This window comes from Pseudophryne corroboree, chromosome 2, assembly GCF_028390025.1.
Source record: "Pseudophryne corroboree isolate aPseCor3 chromosome 2, aPseCor3.hap2, whole genome shotgun sequence".
Lineage (NCBI taxonomy): Eukaryota > Metazoa > Chordata > Amphibia > Anura > Myobatrachidae > Pseudophryne > Pseudophryne corroboree.
The window spans coordinates 978639961-978660035 of NC_086445.1; the positions used below are offsets into that span (position 1 = coordinate 978639961).

The following is a 20075-nucleotide window of genomic DNA, read 5'->3' on the forward strand; positions in this document are numbered from 1 at the left end:
AAATGATGTGCGGTGCGCGATGACGTCATCGCGCACCGCACAGCAAAGGTCCTCTCCACGAAGGGAAACTAGACGCGTACGCCTCTAGTTTCCCTTCCCAGCGGCAGCGGGGGGCAGGGGGCAGCGGGCAGCGGGGGGCACACAGCAGCAGCGGATCTTGCCCTGGTGCGGCGCCCTCCGGAAGGCGGCGCCCCGGGCAAAAGTCCTGCTTGCCCGTGGCAAGATCCACTACTGACCCCACGTACAGTCTCTGCGTGTTCTCCCTTCTCTCTCACGGTTCAGTTGCTAATAGACACTGTGCCAGAATATAGATACGCCCCTGGATTTAACAGTGATTCTAATTGGCTTTTCTCCAGGAAATTAATACAGTGAGTCAATACCTGAAATACACTTGTCTCATTTAGGTCCATCTCTAAACTTGTTAGACGCCAGTAAAGTTAATCGCTCTACTGATCACTTTACATCGTAAGTGTAACCCACCTGTGGTTAGCAGGTTGCCATAGAGATGACTCCAAACAGATATCAACGCTTCTCACTTCAGCAGCCTATCAGGCGGTGCCATAAATATCTTGCATGTTTTGTGGATACTTAAGATTTACATAAATGTCTTTCCAGTTAGGGAGCAGCAATAGGTCAGAAAGCACCCCTCCTAATTCTGTGTAATAATTACCAGTAGCCCTGTAACACATTAGCAGCAGCCTCAGGATGCCGTCTCAAATTCCCCTGAAGTTATTCTGCACACTGTTCTGTCCTTTTGGGTAAGCACATAGAAGACTTGCCAACAGGGCCGTTTCTACAGGCGTGCGAGCCGTGCATTTGCACGGGGCGCCCACTGCGGCTTATGCTGCCAGCAGCTGCATTCAGTATTTTGATTCCCCCCTCCCCTCCGTTTTACTCCGCTCGCTGGGCGGAGCTATGCATTGTGACGCGATTGCGTCCCGACGTCATGACGCAGTGACGTCATGACGCGAAACGCCGGCGGTTTAGGTAGACGCCGCGGAGGAGCGGGTGGGCGCCATTGTAAGTCCGTCAGGCGCCAGGGGCAAGCTGAGCTGAGGACGGTAATTTGGCTGGCAGTGGCTGTGTGCTGATGGTGGAGCGGCTGCGGAGGATTAGCTGTAGGCCGCATTTCAAAGGTAGCGTAGCACTGACAGACTCACTGACCACGCTTATTCTGCAGCCAGCAGTCTCTCACTGTGGGGGGGGGAGGGGAGAGAAGAGAGAGGAGATTAAAAAAAAATAATGGGATTCCATGTTGCTCTGGGGCAGAGGCGTCGGAACTGGGGGGGCAAGGGGGCAGCTCGCCCCCCCCCCAAACATAGAGAGGCGCCGATCAGGGTAGAGGAGGAGCGGAGGAGCGATGTGCGGTCAGGTGATAGACCGCACATTACATCCTCCGCTCCGTGTAGCGCCCAGTGCGGACCCCTCCCCCGTCATTTTCAGGCTTTTTTTGTTTGTTATTGCTGCCGCTGCGCTGCTAGTTACACAGCAGCAGCATCCCTGCAGCCAGAGGAGCTCCGCCTCCTTGAACTCTGCTCTGCGAGGTGCGAGTATCCCGGCCGTCAGCTTGAGGGAGGAGGGGATCTCTCCACGCGCGATGTATGCAGCCGACGGCGGACCTACTGAGCTTGGAGTCGGACAGGTGAGCGGGAACGGAGAGGGTGAGGAGCCTGGCTGTGGACTGTGCGGCTGGAGGCATCCCCGGGGACAGCGTGGGGGAGAGAGGTAAGAGGCGGCTGGAGGCATCATCCCCTGTGACGGGGGGGGGGGGGGGGGAGGAGCTGCCTTACACGCCGCTGGAAGCATCCCTTGTGACTAGGGTTAGAGGAGGCTGGCTGTGCCACTGGATGCATCTTCTGTGCTCTGTGAAAGGGGGGGTGGGGGAGGAGGCTGTCAGTGCTGCTGGGAGGCATCCCCTGCCCCTGTCACCATGCAGTGGGGGGGAGGGTTAGGAGTCTGGCTGTGCCCTATCATCCACTATCCCCCTGTCACCCTCACCATGTCACCCACCATCCACCTGTCACCCTCACCATGTCACCCACCATCCACCTGTCACCCTCACCATGTCACCCACTATCCACCTGTCACCCGCACCATGTCACCCACTGTCCACCTGACACCTTTACCATGTCACCCACTATCCTCCTGACACCCACTATCCCCCTGTCACCCTCACCATGTCACCCACTATCCACCTGTCACCCTCACTGTCACCCACTATACCCCGTCACCATCCCCCTGTCACCCTCACCATGTCACCCACTATCCCCGTCACCCGCAGCATGTCACCCACTATCCACCTCTCACCCTTACCATGTCACCCACTATCCCCGTCACCCTCACCATGTCACCCACTATCCCCTTGTCACCCTCACCATGTCACCCACTATCCACCTGTCACCCTCACTGTCACCCACTATCCCCTTGTCACCCTCACCATGTCACCCACTATCCACCTGTCACCCTCACTGTCACCCACTATCCACCTGTCACCCTCACCATGTCACCCACTATCCACCTGTCACCCTCACTGTCACCCACTATACCCCCGTCACCATCCCCCTGTCACCCTCACCATGTCACCCACTATCCCCGTCACCCTCAGCATGTCACCCACTATCCACCTCTCACCCTTACCATGTCACCCACTATCCCCTTGTCACCCTCACCATGTCACCCACTATCCCCTTGTCACCCTCACCATGTCACCCACTATCCACCTGTCACCCTCACTGTCACCCACTATCCACGGGTCACCCTCACCATGTCACCCACTATCCCCCTGTCACCCTCACCATGTCACCCACTATCCACCTGTCACCCTCACTGTCACCCACTATACCCCCGTCACCATCCCCCTGTCACCCTCACCATGTCACCCACTATCCCCGTCACCCTCAGCATGTCACCCACTATCCACCTCTCACGCTTACCATGTCACCCACTATTCCCGTCACCCTCACCATGTCACCCACTATCCACCTGTCACCCTCACTGTCACCCACTATCCACCTGTCACCCTCACTGTCACCCACTATACCCCCGTCACCATCCCCCTGTCACCCTCACCATGTCACCCACTATCCCCTTGTCACCCTCACCATGTCACCCACTATCCACCTGTCACCCTCACCATGTCACCCACTATCCCCCTGTCACCCTCACCATGTCACCCAATATCCCCCTGTCACCCACTATCCACCTGTCACCCTCACCATGTCACCCATTATCTCCCTGTAACTCTCTCTTCCTGTCACCGTCTCTACCTGTCACCCACTGTCTCCATCACCTAGTATCTCCCTGTCTCCCTCACCATGTCACCCACTATTTTTCTGTCACCCAATGTCTTTTTGTCACCCACTATTTCCCTGACACTTTCTATCTTCCTGTCACACCTCCTTGCTGAGAAGTGCTGCTGTTGCTGCCGGCTGCCAGCGCTTGTCACTCTGACAGGCTGCAGCTGCGCCGGCAGCATGAAAAGCCGCTCCCCCCTCTCTGCGTCCTTACTGATGGAGCCGCACTGTCCTGCCTGTTGCTGCCGCTGCTGCCAGAGCCTATCTCACTTACCACAGGCAGCGCAGCAGTGGCGATGGCGGCATGAAGAGATGTGGCGCTCACCCGCCCAGGAAGACCACACTATCTCAGGCAGCTCTAGGTACTCTCCGAGTCCCGGGCTCCGCCTCCCCAGTGGGCTGCTCTAAATCAAAGGGATCTCCGCAGCACACAGACAGAATCCCACGTATGACAGGCTGGTGCTTTTTCCTAAAGAAAAGAGGAGGCGCTACTTACACTCCAAATATATGGTAATCAGCAGTCGGGGGGGGATGGGGGTGGCTCTCCGTATGTTATAATCTGTATATGAATGTTTAATCCACACTTGGATTTAGAGTATTTTATTTATTCTAATAAAGCTATTTTTATATGCCCCTTCCCTCACTCTCCCTGTAAGTCCACCCTTGGTGCCCCTGCCATCGCCCTCCCTGTAACTCCCCCCTCAGTGCCCCTGCCTTCACCCTCCCTTTAACACCCCATCAGCACCCATGCCCTCACCCTCCCTGTAACTCCCCGTCAGCATCCCTGCCCTCACCCTCCATGTAGCTCCCCCCTCAGTGTGCACTCATCCTCCTTCTAACTCCCCCCTCAGCATCCCAGCCCTCACCCTCCCTGTAACTCCACCCTCAGTGCTCCTCACACTCCTCCTAACTCCCTGTCGGCATCCATGCCCTCCCCCTCCCTGTAACTCCCCCTCACCCTCCCTGTAACTCCCCCTCACCCTCCCTGTAACTCCCCCCTCAGCATCCCAGCCCTCACCCTCCCTGTAACTCCCCCTCAGCATCCCTGTAACTCCCCCTCACCCTCCCTGTAACTCCCCCTCACCCTCTCTGTAACTGCCCCCTCAGCATCCCTGCCCTCACCCTCCCTGTAACTCCCCCTCACCCTCCCTGTAACTCCCCCTCACCCTCCCTGTAACTCCCCCTCACCCTCTCTGTAACTGCCCCCTCAGCATCCCTGCCCTCACCCTCCCTGTAACTCACCCTCACCCTCCCTGTAACTCCCCCTCAGCATCCCTGCCCTCATCCTCCCTGTAACTCCCCCTCAGCATCCCTGCCCTCACCCTCCCTGTAACTCACCCTCACCCTCCCTGTAACTCCCCCTCAGCATCCCTGCCCTCACCCTCCCTGTAACTCCCCCCTCAGCATCCCTGCCCTCATCCTCCCTGTAACTGCCCCTCAGCATCCCTGCCCTCACCCTCTCTGTAACTCCCCCCTCAGCATCCCAGCCCTCACCCTCCCTGTAACTCCCCACTCAGCATCCCTGCCCTCACCCTCTCTGTAACTCCCCCCTCAGCATCCCTGCCCTCACCCTCCCTGTAACTCACCCTCACCCTCCCTGTAACTCCCCCTCAGCATCCCTGCCCTCACCCTCCCTGTAACTCCCCCCCTCAGCATCCCAGCCCTCACCCTCCCTGTAACTCCCCCCTCAGCATCCCTGCCCTCACCCTCCCTGTAACTCACCCTCACCCTCCCTGTAACTCCCCCTCAGCATCCCTGCCCTCACCCTCCCTGTAACTCCCCCCTCAGCATCCCTGCCCTCACCCTCCCTGTAACTGCCCCTCAGCATCCCTGCCCTCACCCTCTCTGTAACTCCCCCCTCAGCATCCCAGCCCTCACCCTCCCTGTAACTCCCCCCTCAGCATCCCTGCCCTCACCCTCTCTGTAACTCCCCCCTCAGCATCCCAGCCCTCACCCTCCCTGTAACTCCCCCCTCAGCATCCCTGCCCTCACCCTCCCTGTAACTCACCCTCACCCTCCCTGTAACTCCCCCTCAGCATCCCTGCCCTCACCCTCCCTGTAACTCCCCCCTCAGCATCCCTGCCCTCACCCTCCCTGTAACTGCCCCTCAGCATCCCTGCCCTCACCCTCTCTGTAACTCCCCCCTCAGCATCCCAGCCCTCACCCTCCCTGTAACTCCCCCCTCAGCATCCCTGCCCTCACCCTCTCTGTAACTCCCCCCTCAGCATCCCAGCCCTCACCCTCCCTGTAACTCCCCCCTCAGCATCCCTGCCCTCTCCCTCCCTGTAACTCACCCTCACCCTCCCTGTAACTCCCCCTCAGCATCCCTGCCCTCACCCTCCCTGTAACTCCCCCCTCAGCATCCCTGCCCTCATCCTCCCTGTAACTGCCCCTCAGCATCCCTGCCCTCACCCTCTCTGTAACTCCCCCCTCAGCATCCCAGCCCTCACCCTCCCTGTAACTCCCCCCTCAGCATCCCTGCCCTCATCCTCCCTGTAACTGCCCCTCAGCATCCCTGCCCTCACCCTCTCTGTAACTCCCCCCTCAGCATCCCAGCCCTCACCCTCCCTGTAACTCCCCCTCACCCTCCCTGTAACTCCCCCTCACCCTCTCTGTAACTGCCCCCTCAGCATCCCTGCCCTCATCCTCCCTGTAACTCCCCCTCAGCATCCCTGCCCTCACCCTCCCTGTAACTCCCCCTCACCCTCTCTGTAACTGCCCCCTCAGCATCCCTGCCCTCACCCTCCCTGTAACTCACCCTCCCTGTAACTCCCCCTCAGCATCCCTGCCCTCATCCTCCCTGTAACTCCCCCTCAGCATCCCTGCCCTCACCCTCCCTGTAACTCACCCTCACCCTCCCTGTAACTCCCCCTCAGCATCCCTGCCCTCACCCTCCCTGTAACTCCCCCCTCAGCATCCCTGCCCTCATCCTCCCTGTAACTGCCCCTCAGCATCCCTGCCCTCACCCTCTCTGTAACTCCCCCCTCAGCATCCCAGCCCTCACCCTCCCTGTAACTCCCCACTCAGCATCCCTGCCCTCACCCTCTCTGTAACTCCCCCCTCAGCATCCCTGCCCTCACCCTCCCTGTAACTCCCCCCTCAGCATCCCAGCCCTCACCCTCCCTGTAACTCCCCCCTCAGCATCCCTGCCCTCACCCTCCCTGTAACTCACCCTCCCTGTAACTCCCCCTCAGCATCCCTGCCCTCACCCTCCCTGTAACTCCCCCCTCAGCATCCCTGCCCTCACCCTCCCTGTAACTGCCCCTCAGCATCCCTGCCCTCACCCTCTCTGTAACTCCCCCCTCAGCATCCCAGCCCTCACCCTCCCTGTAACTCCCCCCTCAGCATCCCTGCCCTCACCCTCTCTGTAACTCCCCCCTCAGCATCCCAGCCCTCACCCTCCCTGTAACTCCCCCCTCAGCATCCCTGCCCTCACCCTCCCTGTAACTCACCCTCACCCTCCCTGTAACTCCCCCTCAGCATCCCTGCCCTCACCCTCCCTGTAACTCCCCCCTCAGCATCCCTGCCCTCACCCTCCCTGTAACTGCCCCTCAGCATCCCTGCCCTCACCCTCTCTGTAACTCCCCCCTCAGCATCCCAGCCCTCACCCTCCCTGTAACTCCCCCCTCAGCATCCCTGCCCTCACCCTCTCTGTAACTCCCCCCTCAGCATCCCAGCCCTCACCCTCCCTGTAACTCCCCCCTCAGCATCCCTGCCCTCACCCTCCCTGTAACTCACCCTCACCCTCCCTGTAACTCCCCCTCAGCATCCCTGCCCTCACCCTCCCTGTAACTCCCCCCTCAGCATCCCTGCCCTCATCCTCCCTGTAACTGCCCCTCAGCATCCCTGCCCTCACCCTCTCTGTAACTCCCCCCTCAGCATCCCAGCCCTCACCCTCCCTGTAACTCCCCCCTAAGCATCCCTGCCCTCATCCTCCCTGTAACTGCCCCTCAGCATCCCTGCCCTCACCCTCTCTGTAACTCCCCCCTCAGCATCCCAGCCCTCACCCTCCCTGTAACTCCCCCTCACCCTCCCTGTAACTCCCCCTCACCCTCTCTGTAACTGCCCCCTCAGCATCCCTGCCCTCATCCTCCCTGTAACTCCCCCTCAGCATCCCTGCCCTCACCCTCCCTGTAACTCCCCCTCACCCTCTCTGTAACTGCCCCCTCAGCATCCCTGCCCTCACCCTCCCTGTAACTCCACCCTCAGTGCTCCTCACACTCCTCCTAACTCCCTGTCGGCATCCATGCCCTCAGCCTCCCTGTAACTCCCTCTCAGCATCCCTGCCCTGGCCCTCCCTGTAACTCCCCCGGCCACTACTATCAGTCACCATGACGCCAGCACTGCACTGGTCACTGCTAGTGCTTGCCCTACTCTCCCTGCTACATGGGGCACATGGTGGGAAACTAGAGTGACATGGGAGAGCTGAAGTGCTTATTTTGCTGTTCTGTGTTCAAATAGTCACCACTTCCAAGGGGAGTGTATATTTGCTGTGCAAGTGTGCAACTGCGTGTGTACGTCGAGCTGCTAAAATCCACTAAAATCCACTGTGTGCAGTCTCTGCGCTGCCTAGGACTTACTCCTACAGTGCGATCACATCAGGCTGATCGGGGCCGGAGCTGACGTCAGACACCTTCCCTGAAAATGCTTGGGCACAACTGCGATTTTCCGGACACTCCCAGTAAATGGTCAGTTTCCACCCACGAACGGCCACTTCCTGTCAATCACCTTGTGAACGCCCGTGCCAACGGATTTTTTGCATCATCCTCTCGCTGACCAGCGACACCCTTTGTTGCTGTCCAACGCGCGTGCGCCGTTAATACCTGATTGCCCACTGTGCGAAAACAAACAGCAGCGATCAGATCTGAATGACCCCCTTAGTGTGGATCTGGCCTTCTCAATGTATTTCAGGTGGATCTGGCCTTTAGCGATTCAGCAATTTAGGGGCGCCAGAATGAGACTATATCTTGCCCCCCCCAACCTAAAAACGTTCTGACGCCACTGCTCTGGGGGGCGCCTCACAGTCACACTGCTGGCTTGCTGGGTTTTTTCTTAGGATGGATTTGTGTCTTTTTCCAGGGAGGATGGGGGGAGGGGGGGGGGGGGGTGTAGGTAAATGAAGGCTATAGATAGGAGCCTGCAATGTATTTCTCCACCCTTTTTTTTGGGTGTGGGGGGGGGGGGGGGGATAAATTGCAGGCTCCTATTTATAGCCTCCATTTACCTACCCCCCCCCCCCCCCCCCCACCTCCCCCTGGAAAGACACAAATTCTCCCTGAAAAAAAAAACACAGCAAGCCAGCAGTCTGATTGTGAGGCGCAGTGCCGTTTCTAGCGGCGGGCGAGCCGTGCAACCGCACGGGGCGCCCGCCGTGGCACTTTGTAACCACTCCTCTCCTCCCTCTCTCTCCCCCCGAGCGCTCCTGCTCGGGGGGCGGGGCTTCGCGGAATGACGCGTTTGCGTCGTGACGTCACGACGCAAACGCGTCATTTCGCGAAGCCCCGCGGGCGCCCCGTGCGGCCGCACTGTGTAAAATGGGGGCACCTGCCGCACTGTGTAAAATGGGGGCACCTGCCGCACTGTGTAAAATGGGGGCACCTGCCGCACTGTGTAAAATGGGGGCACCTGCCGCACTGTGTAAAATGGGGGCACCTGCCGCACTGTGTAAAATGGGGGCACCTGCCGCACTGTGTAAAATGGGGGCACCTGCCGCACTGTGTAAAATGGGGGCACCTGCCGCACTGTGTAAAATGGGGGCACCTGCCGCACTGTGTAAAATGGGGGCACCTGCCGCACTGTGTAAAATGGGGGCACCTGCCGCACTGTGTAAAATGGGGGCACCTGCCGCACTGTGTAAAATGGGGGCACCTGCCGCACTGTGTAAAATGGGGACACCTGCCTGCCGCACTTTGTAAAATGGGGACACCTGCCTGCCGCACTTTGTAAAATGGGGACACCTGCCTGCCGCACTTTGTAAAATGGGGACACCTGCCTGCCGCGCTGTGTAATATGGGGACACCTGCCTGCCGCGCTGTGTAATATGGGGACACTTGCCTGGTGTAATGTGTAAAAAGGGGACTTTTTAATTTTTTCCCCCTGTGGTGGGTGTGATATCAGACGAGGCCACGCCCACTGTAATGAGACCACGCCCATTTCAATCAGGCCACACAGCCTTGTCGGGAGCGCGCGCGCATGCTTTTTTCTCTATCGTCCTAAGTGGATGCTGGGGTTCCTGAAAGGACCATGGGGAATAGCGGCTCCGCAGGAGACATGGCACAAAAAAGTAAAGCTTTACTAGGTCAGGTGGTGTGCACTGGCTCCTCCCCCTATGACCCTCCTCCAGACTCCAGTTAGATTTTGTGCCCGAACGAGAAGGGTGCAATCTAGGTGGCTCTCCTAAAGAGCTGCTTAGAGAAAGTTTAGTTTAGGTTTTTTTCTTTACAGTGAGTCCTGCTGGCAACAGGATCACTGCAACGTGGGACTTAGGGGGAAAGTAGTAAACTCACCTGCATGCAGAGTGGATTTGCTGCTTGGCTACTGGACACCATTAGCTCCAGAGGGATCGAACACAGGCCCAGCCGTGGAGTCCGGTCCCGGAGCCGCGCCGCCGACCCCCTTGCAGATGCTGAAGCGTGAAGAGGTCCGGAAACCGGCGGCTGAAGACTCCTCAGTCTTCATAAGGTAGCGCACAGCACTGCAGCTGTGCGCCATTTTCCTCTCAGCACACTTCACTGGGCAGTCACTGAGGGTGCAGAGCGCTGGGGGGGGGCGCTCTGAGAGGCAAATATAAACCTTATACAAGGCTAAAAATACCTCACATATAGCCCATAGGGGCTATATGGAGATATTTAACCCCTGCCTGACTGGAAAAATAGCGGGAGAAGAACCCGCCGAAAAAGGGGCGGGGCCTATCTCCTCAGCACACGGCGCCATTTTCTGTCACAGCTCCGCTGGTCAGAACGGCTCCCAGGTCTCTCCCCTGCACTGCACTACAGAAACAGGGTAAAACAGAGAGGGGGGGCACATTAATGGCTATATATATATATATTAAAGCAGCTATAAGGGAGCACTTAATATAAGGATATCCCTTGTATATATAGCGCTTTGTGGTGTGTGCTGGCAGACTCTCCCTCTGTCTCCCCAAAAGGGCTAGTGGGTCCTGTCTTCATTAGAGCATTCCCTGTGAGTTTGCGGTGTGTGTCGGTACGTGGTGTCGACATGTATGAGGACGATATTGGTGTGGAGGCGGAGCAATTGCCAAATATGCAGATGTCACCCCCCAGGGGGTCGACACCAGAATGGATGCCTTTATTTGTGGAATTACGTGATGGTTTATCTTCCCTTAAACAGTCAGTTGAGGACATGAGGCGGCCGGACAATCAATTAATGCCTGTCCAGGCGCCTCAAACACCGTCAGGGGCTGTAAAACGCCCTTTGCCTCAGTCGGTCGACACAGACCCAGACACGGGCACTGATTCCAGTGACGACGGTAGAAATTCAAACGTATTTTCCAGTAGGGCCACACGTTATATGATTTTGGCAATGAAGGAGACGTTACATTTAGCTGATACTACAGATACCGTAAAACAGGGTATTATGTATGGTGTGAAAAAACTACAAACAGTTTTTCCTGAATCAGAAGAATTAAATGACGTGTGTGATGAAGCGTGGGTTGCTCCTGATAAAAAGTTGATAATTTCAAAAAAGTTATTGGCATTATACCCTTTCCCGCCAGAGGTTAGGGCGCGCTGGGAAACACCCCCTAAGGTGGACAAGGCGCTCACACGCTTATCCAAACAAGTGGCGTTACCCTCTCCTGAGACGGCCGCACTTAAGGATCCATCAGATAGAAAGATGGAAGTTATTCAAAAGAATATATACACACATGCAGGTGTTATACTACGACCAGCTATAGCAACTGCCTGGATGTGCAGTGCTGGAGTAGTTTGGTCAGAATCCCTGATTGAAAATATTGATACCCTAGATAGGGACAATGTTTTACTGTCGTTAGAACAAATAAAGGATGCATTTATCTATATGCGTGATGCACAGAGGGATATTTGCACACTGGCATCTCGGGTGAGTGCTATGTCCATTTCAGCCAGAAGAGCCTTATGGACACGACAGTGGACAGGCGATGCGGATTCAAAACGTCACATGGAGGTTTTGCCGTATAAAGGGGAGGAGTTATTTGGAGTTGGTCTATCAGACTTGGTGGCCACGGCTACTGCCGGGAAATCCACTTTTTTACCTCAAGTCACTCCCCAACAGAGAAAGGCACCGACCTTTCAACCGCAGCCTTTTCGCTCCTACAAAAATAAGAGAGCAAAGGGCTTGTCGTACCTGCCACGAGGCAGAGGAAGAGGGAAGAGACACCAACAGGCAGCTCCTTCCCAGGAACAGAAGCCCTCCCCGGCTCCTGCAAAAACCTCAGCATGACGCTGGGGCCTCTCAAGCGGACTCGGGGACAGTGGGGGGCCGTCTCAAAAATTACAGCGCGCAGTGGGCTCACTCGCAGGTAGACCCCTGGATCCTGCAGATAATATCTCAGGGGTACAGGTTGGAATTAGAGACGGATCCTCCTCATCGTTTCCTGAAGTCTGCCTTACCAACCGTCTCTTCCGAAAGGGAGAGGGTGTTGGAAGCCATTCACAAGCTGTACGCTCAGCAGGTGATAGTCAAAGTACCCCTATTACAACAAGGAAAGGGGTATTATTCCACTCTATTTGTGGTACCGAAGCCGGATGGCTCGGTAAGGCCTATTCTAAATCTGAAGTCCTTGAACCTCTACATAAAAAAGTTCAAGTTCAAGATGGAGTCACTCAGAGCAGTGATAGCGAACCTGGAAGAAGGGGACTTTATGGTATCCTTGGACATCAAGGATGCGTATCTACACGTTCCGATTTACCCCGCACACCAGGGGTACCTCAGGTTCATTGTTCAAAACTGTCACTATCAGTTTCAGACGCTGCCGTTCGGATTGTCCACGGCGCCTCGGGTCTTTACCAAGGTAATGGCCGAGATGATGATTCTTCTTCGAAGAAAAGGCGTATTAGTTATCCCATACTTGGACGATCTCCTAATAAGGGCAAGGTCCAGAGAACAGCTGGAGACAGCTTTAGCACTATCTCAAGAGGTGCTAAGACAACACGGGTGGATTCTGAATATTCCAAAATCCCATTTAATCCCGACAACTCGTCTGCTGTTCCTAGGAATGATTCTGGACACGGTTCAGAAAAAGGTTTTCCTTCCAGAGGAAAAAGCCAAGGAGTTATCCGATCTGGTCAGGAACCTCCTAAAACCAGGAAAAGTGTCAGTACATCAATGCACAAGAGTCCTGGGAAAAATGGTGGCTTCTTACGAAGCAATTCCATTCGGCAGATTCCATGCAAGAATATTCCAAAGGGATCTGGTGGACAAATGGTCAGGGTCGCATCTGCAGATGCACCTGCGAATAACCCTGTCACCAAAGACAAGGGTGTCACTTCTGTGGTGGTTGCAGAAGGCTCACCTATTAGAAGGCCGCAGATTCGGCATTCAGGATTGGATCCTGGTGACCACGGACGCCAGCCTGAGAGGCTGGGGAGCAGTCACACAAGGAAGAAACTTCCAGGGAGTATGGACGAGTCTGGAAAAGTCTCTTCACATAAACATTCTGGAACTAAGAGCAATCTACAATGCTCTAAGCCAGGCGGAACTTCTCCTGCAAGGAAAGCCGGTGTTGATTCAGTCGGACAACATCACGGCGGTCGCCCATGTAAACAGGCAGGGCGGCACAAGAAGCAGGAGTGCAATGGCAGAAGCTGCCAAGATTCTTCGCTGGGCGGAGAATCACGTGATAGCACTGTCAGCAGTGTTCATCCCGGGCGTGGACAACTGGGAAGCAGACTTCCTCAGCAGACACGATCTTCATCCGGGAGAGTGGGGTCTACATCCAGAAGTCTTCAACATGTTAATAGACCGTTGGGAAAGACCAATTGTAGACATGATGGCGTCTCGCCTCAACAAGAAACTGGACAAATATTGCGCCAGGTCAAGAGATCCACAGGCAATAGCTGTGGACGCACTGGTAACTCCTTGGGTGTACCAGTCAGTGTATGTGTTTCCTCCTCTGCCGCTCATACCAAAGGTATTGAAGATCATACGGCAAAGAAGAGTAAGAACAATACTAGTGGTTCCGGATTGGCCGAGAAGGACTTGGTATCCGGAACTTCAAGAGATGCTCACGGACGAACCGTGGCCTCTACCTCTGAGAAGGGACCTGCTACAGCAGGGTCCCTGTCTTTTTCAAGACTTACCGCGGCTGCGTTTGACGGCATGGCGGTTGAACGCCAGATCCTAAAAGGGAAAGGCATTCCAGAAGAAGTCATTCCTACCTTGATTAAGGCACGGAAGGAAGTCACCGTGAAACATTATCACCGCGTTTGGCGAAAATATGTAGCGTGGTGCGAGGATCGGAGGGTTCCGACGGAGGAATTCCAACTGGGTCGTTTCCTACATTTCCTGCAATCAGGATTATCTATGGGTCTCAAATTGGGATCCATTAAGGTTCAAATTTCGGCCCTGTCAATATTCTTCCAAAAAGAATTGGCCTCTGTCCCTGAGGTCCAGACTTTTGTCAAGGGAGTACTGCATATACAGCCTCCTGTGGTGCCTCCGGTGGCACCGTGGGATCTAAATGTAGTTTTAGATTTCCTCAAATCCCATTGGTTTGAACCATTGAAAAAGGTGGGTTTGAAATATCTCACATTGAAAGTGACTATGTTACTAGCCCTGGCCTCTGCCAGGAGAGTATCTGAATTGGCGGCTTTATCTTATAAAAGTCCTTATCTAATCTTCCATTCGGATAGGGCAGAACTGCGAACTCGTCCGCATTTTCTCCCTAAAGTGGTATCAGCATTTCATCTGAACCAACCTATTGTGGTGCCTGCGGCCACTAGCGACTTGGAGGACTCCAAGTTGTTGGACGTTGTCAGAGCCTTAAAAATATACATTGCAAGGACGGCTGGAGTCAGAAAATCTGACTCGCTGTTTATATTGTATGCACCCAACAAGTTGGGCGCACCTGCTTCTAAGCAGTCGATTGCTCGTTGGATTTGTAACACAATTCAACTTGCACATTCTGTGGCAGGCCTGCCACAGCCTAAAACTGTAAAAGCCCACTCCACAAGGAAGGTGGGCTCATCTTGGGCGGCTGCCCGAGGGGTCTCGGCATTACAACTCTGCCGAGCAGCTACGTGGTCGGGGGAGAACACGTTTGTAAAATTTTACAAATTTGATACCCTGGCAAAGGAGGACCTGGAGTTCTCTCATTCGGTGCTGCAGAGTCATCCGCACTCTCCCGCCCGTTTGGGAGCTTTGGTATAATCCCCATGGTCCTTTCAGGAACCCCAGCATCCACTTAGGACGATAGAGAAAATAAGAATTTACTTACCGATAATTCTATTTCTCGGAGTCCGTAGTGGATGCTGGGCGCCCATCCCAAGTGCGGATTATCTGCAATACTTGTACATAGTTATTGTTAACTAATTCGGGTTATTGTTAAGGAGCCATCTTTAAGAGGCCCTTTCTGTTGTCATACTGTTAACTGGGTTTAGATCACAAGTTGTACGGTGTGATTGGTGTGGCTGGTATGAGTCTTACCCGGGATTCAAAATGCCTCCCTTATTGTGTATGCTCGTCCGGGCACAGTACCTAACTGGAGTCTGGAGGAGGGTCATAGGGGGAGGAGCCAGTGCACACCACCTGACCTAGTAAAGCTTTACTTTTTTGTGCCCTGTCTCCTGCGGAGCCGCTATTCCCCATGGTCCTTTCAGGAACCCCAGCATCCACTACGGACTCCGAGAAATAGAATTATCGGTAAGTAAATTCTTATTTTTTCTGGCTATATGGGGGGGGGGGGGGGGGGGGCACGCAAATTTTTTTTTTTATAGCAATGGGGGGGGGGGGGGGGGCGCATTTTGAAATCTCGCACTGGGAGCCAAATTGTCTAGAAACGGCCCTGCTTGCCAACATGATGTCACAGTGTAATTGCTGGGCTTAACGGAGAGCAGCGCTCATCATTAAATGAATGTGATTAAGCAGCAGACCGCAGAGATGTACAATTAGCACTGGAGAGCGCAGGAGGAATTTGCTGCACAAGTGACAAAACTTTGGCCCAGATTTATCAAGTCTTGAAGAGTGGTAAATTGCATGGTGATAAAGTACCAACCAATCAGCTTCTAACTGTCATTTTTCAAACACAGATTGTAACGTTAGGAGCTGGTTGGTTGGTACTTTACATAGTAACAGTTTCTGAGGTTGAAAAAAGACAATTTGTCTTTCAAGCTCAACCTGTTAGTGATCTTCTACACTGTAATATTTTTAATACAAATGTAACTGTTGTGAATGTTTAGCCGTTATGTCTATTACTTTTTTTTTTTTTTATTGTGCATGATTTACCCACCATAACCTTGTATATCATATAGATTGTAAGCTTGTGAGCAGGGCCTTCCTACCTCTATGACTGTTTGTTATTACCCAGTTTTGTTTTATCATTGTGTACAATTGTAAAGCGCAACGGAATTTGCTGCGCTATATATGAAACTGTTAATAAATAAATAAATAATATCCTTATCCAGTAGCAATTTATCTAGCCCATTCTTAAAAGCAATGACCAAGTCCACCATTACTACTCTCTCAGGCAGGGAATTCCAAATACGTATTGTGCTTACTGTGATGAAACCTTTCCATCTCTGTGTGTGAAATCTCCTCTCCGCTATCCTAAGCAGGTGTCGACGTGTCCTTTGTGTTGACCTTACCAAAAACAAAACCCCTGATCGCTTTGTGTATTGTCCCCTTATGTTTGTAAATGTTAATCATGTCCCCTCTTAATCTCCTTTTTTCCAGTGTAAACATGCCTAGCCTAGCAAGCCTTTCTTCGTATTCGAGCGTCTCCATCCCCTGAATACTTTATCACCATGCAATTTATCACTCTCTAAGGCTTGATAAATCTGGGCATTTTAGAGGAGCTGATATTACCGCAAAAATGGTACACCTCATGCTGTATTACGCTAATAAGGCTGAGACAGTTAGAAAGTCAAAAGGTCGACGCCATTAAGAAACACTATTTGTACTTGGGTAAGTAATTGGCTAGATAACAGGGAACAGTGAGTTATGGTTAATAGGATGTTCTCTAACTGGGCCACTGTATTCAGTGGAATACCGCAAGGGTCAGTAGTCGGGCCTCTACTGTTCAATATATTTATTAATGATCTAGGAATAGGCCTGGAGAGCACGGTATACATTTTTTCAGATGATACTAAACTATATAGGGTAATTAACTCAGACATGGATTCAGAGTCCCTACGGAATGACCTATTCAAACTGGAACTTTGGGCATCTAAATGAAGAATGAGATTTAATATAGATAAATGTAAAGTCAAGCACTTCGGAACGAAAAATAACCATGCATCCTACAAATTAAATAGAGAGATTTTAGGAGATACTGTTTTAGAAAAAGATCTGGGGGTGCACATTGATAATAAATTTAACAACAGTCTACAATGCTAGACTGCAGTAACAAAGGCAAATAAGGTTTTAGCCTGCATAAAACGGGGAATTGAGACAACGGATGAAAGCGTAATCGTATCATTGTATAAATCACTGATACGACCATATCTTGAATATTGTGTACAATTTTGGGCACCACAATATAAAAGACATATCTTCGAGCTCGGAAGGGTTCAGACAACGAGCAACTAAATTGGTAAGGGGGTTAGAGATGCTGGAATAATTGGAGAGGCTTATCGGGTTAAATATGTTCACAAAAAAGGTGTCTAAAGGGGGGTACTCACGGAGCGATATTCTAAGAAATCTGACTAGATTGCTTAGAATTTAAGCATTATCACTCCGTGTGTACCCCCCACAGCGATAGCGATGCGCAGCCCCGCACATCGCTATCGCTGGTGCTAGATTGGCCTGCCGTGCAGGCCAATCTAGCAGGTCGCTCACTTCACCGGCTGGGTGAAATGAGCGCCCCCCCCCCCGTCTCCCCCGGCACGCTCAGCACACATCTCTCCCACATCGGCCCGTCTATATGGGCCTTAAGAGGAGACATTATCAATACATATAAATTCATAAAGGAGCAATACATGGAGCTGTCAGGAGGTTTGTTTATTAGGAGACCCATTCAAAGGACACTCTCTGAGGTTAGAAGAGAAAAAATGTAATACCCAATAAAGGAGGGGGATCTTCACAGTAAGGGCAGTAAGGATCTGGAATACCTTGTCAGAGAAGGTTGTAATGGTGGACTCAGTAATTGAGTTTAAAAATGGGTTAGATAAATTTCTAACTGATAAAGATTTCCATGGATATAACATTTAAAAAATCTGTATTGAGCAACTACGGATAACGGTATAGGATCAAAACAAAGGTTGAACTCGATAGACATTATTATTTATTATTATCCTTTATTTATATGGCGCCACAAGGGTTCCGCAGCGCCCAATTACAGAGTACATAAACAAATAATCAAACAGGAAAACAGCAACTTACAGTTGATGACAGTATAGGACAAGCACAGGGTAAATAAACATAGTTACATCAGCAGATGACACTGGAATAAGTATCAGGTGGCAGAAGACTGATGGATTTGGTGCAGTTGAAAATTATTAAAGTAAGAAAGGATAAGCACACGAGGGAAGAGGGCCCTGCTCGTGAGAGCTTACATTCTAAAGGGGAGGGGTAGACAGACAGGGGTGACACAGATGGGGTACATAGAGAGCATAGAACAGAGGGTTAGGATGAGATTTGGCTGGGTTTGGTGAAGAAGTGGGTCTTGAGAGCACGTTTGAAGTTTTGTAGAGAGGTGGAGAGTCTGAGATGGAGAGGTAGGGAATTCCAAAGAAGTGGTGCAGCACGTGAAAAATCTTGGAGGTAGGAGTGGGAGTAAGTAATCCGTAGGCAGGAGAGTCGGCGTGCATTAGCAGAGCGAAGAGGACGGGTGGGAGTGTAAAGGGAGATAAGGTCAGAGATGTAGATGGGAGAGGAGTGGGTGAGGGCTTTGTAAGCGAGTGTGAGAAGCTTGAAATGGATTCTGAAAGGGAAGGGGGGCCAGTGAAGTTCTAGTAAGAGAGGAGAGGTGGACGTAGTGCGTTTGGTGAGGAAGATGAGCCGGGCAGCAGCATTGAGGATAGATTGGAGTGGAGAGAGGTATTTGTCAGGAATGCCAGTCAGGAGCAGATTACAGTAGTCCAGTCTGGAGATGACCAGTGAGTGGATAAGAGTCTTAGTAGCATCCTGGGTCAGAAAGGGTCTGATCCTGGAAATATTTTTTAGATGAAAATGGCAGGTTTGTGAGAGGTGCTGAATGTGTGGTTTGAAGGAGAGGGAGGAGTCAAGGATTACCCCAAGACAGCGCACTTGGGGGCTAGAGGAGATAGTAGTGCCATCAATAGATAATGATATTGTAGGAGGTGAGGTTATGCAGGAGGGAGGGAAGACATCCAGGAAGAGGTAGCAGAGAGACAGTTGGAGATACGAGTGAGGAGAGCCGGGGAGAGGTCTGTAGAAGAAAGATAGATTTGGGTGTCATCAGCATAGAGATGATATTGGAAACCAAAAGAACTAATGAGCTTACTTAGTGAGGACGTATAGAGAGAGAGAAGAGAAGAGGACCAAGGACAGAACCTTGGGGTACCCCTACAGTTAGTGGAAGTGAGGGGGAGGTGGAGTCATGAGAGGAGACAGAGAAAGAACGGTCAGAAAGGTAGGAGGACAGCCAAGAGAGGGCAGTGTCACGCAGACCAATGGAGTGAAGAATTTGCAGTAGGAGAGGATGGTCCACAGTGTCAAAAGCAGCAGAGAGATCAAGTAGAATAAGTATAGAGTAGTGTCCCTTAGATTTAGCAGCATGGAGGTCATTGCATACTTTTGTAAGGGCAGTTTCAGTGGAGTGGAGAGGACGGAAGCCAGACTGGAATGGGTCAAGCAGTGAGTGTGAGGAAAGAAAGGAAGTAAGGCGGTTGTAAACAATACGCTCAAGGAGTTTGGAGGCAAAAGGGAGGAGAGATATGGGTCGGTAGTTGGAGAGAGTGTTTGGATCAAGTGTAGGTTTTTTAAGAATAGGAGAGATGAGTGCATGCTTGAAGGCAGAGGGGACAGTGCCTGATAAGAGGGATAGATTGAGAAGGTGGGAAAGATGGGAACAAGCAGAAGGAGAGAGGTAGCGGAGGAGGCGGGAGGGGATAGGGTCAAGTGGGGAGGTGGTGAGGGGACAGGAACGAATGAGGGCCATGACTTCCTCTCCAGATGCATGGGAGAAAGATGTCAGAGTAGGTGCGAGGGATGGGGAGGGTTGGTAAGGGATGGGAGAAAGCTGGTTACTGATGGACTGGTGTGATGTGATGTCCTGACGTATGGAGTCAATTTTGGGTGTGAAGTAAGTGGCAAAGTCAAGAGCAGAGAGTATACTTACATCTTCTCTTTTTTCAACCTCACTATGTTACTATGATCAGGGCTTAAAGTGGTCCTGGAGAGGTGGGGGAACTCACCTTCCCCACAGCCCCTCTTGCTTAGTGCGCGCCGCATAAAGGGGTGTGGCCTCACAAGGAAGGGGTGTGGCCACATAAAAGTACCCAAATTCAAAATAATGCCTCACAGTAGCGCAATTATTGCCCGCCCCACGTACTAGTGCCCTTTACACACACAATGCCCACAATAGCAGAGCCACTTACACACACAATGCCCATAGCAGTCCCCCCCTCCTAATTTTTGATTCGATTCACAATATAGCAGTATATG

At 52.7% G+C, this 20075-nt stretch overlaps 1 long non-coding RNA gene across 2 annotated transcripts in view; it reads left to right on the forward strand.

The window, feature by feature from the left end:
* Positions 1–945: 945 nt before the first annotated feature.
* The window catches only part of LOC135050170 (uncharacterized), a 278993-nt gene continuing 259863 nt past the window's right edge, over positions 946–20075 (forward strand). Inside the window, exon 1 of one of the 2 annotated variants that reach the window (XR_010241561.1) lies at positions 946–1136. This is a non-coding gene — a long non-coding RNA (uncharacterized LOC135050170). The remainder of the gene's footprint in view (positions 1137–20075) is intronic. The other variant, XR_010241560.1, reaches the window with a different exon arrangement.